Raw genomic sequence first — 1,504 nt, 5'->3', positions numbered from 1 at the left:
AGTTTTATTTGAGAAAGGACTTGTATCGTTAAAGTTTCTTCGGAAAGAATTTTTACGGAAAATTAACTAACGATCAGAGACGTAACAATATATATATATATTTACAAACCTCTTATGTGGCAACTTGTCAAATGTTTTCTAAAAATCCAGATACTCCAAATCTACGCCCTTACCCTCATCCACAAAGCAGTAACCTTTTCCTATTTTATGTCCTCGATATTATAAATATATTCTGAAATATAAACATCAGAATATAAAGAGAATGGACAGATCGAAGTCATGTGGAATAGGTTTGTTCATATACAGCCAGATGTAAAATATAGAGCTGGTTGTTAACTATAATTATTTTTCCAAAACAAATCACGTGATTTAAATACCTTCTGCACACTACTACTAGTAGTACCGTACAAGTAGTTACGTATCAATACGCCAAGCGGCTGACGAATTAGTGACATGCCTTTAAACGTAATATTTTTGTGAAATAAACGTTTCTTTTAACTGTACAAATTCATCGTTTGTGCAATTAAAATAAATAAAATTTATTAATTTTCGTAAAGTAAACCTTGTCAGTTGTTTCTCATTGGGACTAGTTTTTTAAAAGTAGCTTATGGACTGATAGTTCCAAGGTAACATTTTTTCAGTAAACAGGTTTGATATTTTGTGTGAGGTGTTTTGCCTTTGGCGTGAGGCAGTTTCAATGGTAGAAGTTCAACTAAAATGTGTGTTTTTTTTAATTACTAGTATTAAGTGTCACGCAGAGATAGACACATGTCACTTTTCTTTAAAATTTTAGCAAACAAGTTCAAACAAACGTGTATCTGTGGAATTACTACTGTTTCATTGCTTTTCGAATGTAAGTGTAACAAACAGTAACTAGTGAGAAAAAGCTTTTACTTTTAGTTCTGTTAAGTTCTAAGTAAGTTAGGCTTACCTAAGCCTAAGTATAGCCTTACTAACAATATATATATAATTATTATTAGTGATGTGTGGTTGTATTACTATTAGGCTTAATAACTAGTCAATAGCGATAGTTTTAATTTTAATACTATTACATATTACTAATAGCAGGCATAAGTAACTGGTTGAAAGATTAATCAATAAAATCTTATAATTGTAACTGTGTAGTTAAATTATCATAATGATAAAATTGACAAATTAACATTTTACTCTTGTTTTTTGTTTGAGAAGAAGAAAGTGACAGGTCTCTCATACGAGTCATACTTATAGTGTCGCTCTACAGGCTACAGTACAGTGCAAACTAAGGACCAAACTAGTGAAACTGAAAGTTTAGCTCTAATGTCTAATGGTGGAAATTATGAGATCATATTAAATGTCTATAAATTAGAATACACTAGTTGTAAATATTACATTTTATTTAGATTATAATACTTGCATGAACTTGCATATATATAAAGCCTAAAAGAGTGTTTTACATCTGTCACATGTGAAATTTGAAAAGACTTGGAATATTATGGGAAGTGAGTACAAACTTTGTAAGTATAAG

At 30.0% G+C, this 1,504-nt stretch overlaps 1 protein-coding gene across 1 annotated transcript in view; it reads left to right on the top strand.

Annotated features, from left to right (window-relative positions):
- Positions 1 to 638: 638 nt before the first annotated feature.
- LOC106478374 (lysine-specific demethylase 4A-like) overlaps positions 639 to 1,504 on the top strand; it is an 88,656-nt gene continuing 87,790 nt past the window's right edge. Inside the window, exon 1 of the mRNA XM_022381968.1 lies at positions 639 to 853. The gene's annotated coding sequence lies outside the window, so the exon portion shown is untranslated. The remainder of the gene's footprint in view (positions 854 to 1,504) is intronic.

Source organism: Limulus polyphemus, unplaced genomic scaffold, assembly GCF_000517525.1.
Source record: "Limulus polyphemus unplaced genomic scaffold, Limulus_polyphemus-2.1.2 Scaffold205, whole genome shotgun sequence".
Taxonomy (NCBI): Eukaryota; Metazoa; Arthropoda; class Merostomata; order Xiphosura; family Limulidae; genus Limulus; species Limulus polyphemus.
The sequence above is the reverse complement of the archived record's forward strand: the minus strand, read 5'-3'. Positions and strand labels throughout refer to the sequence as shown.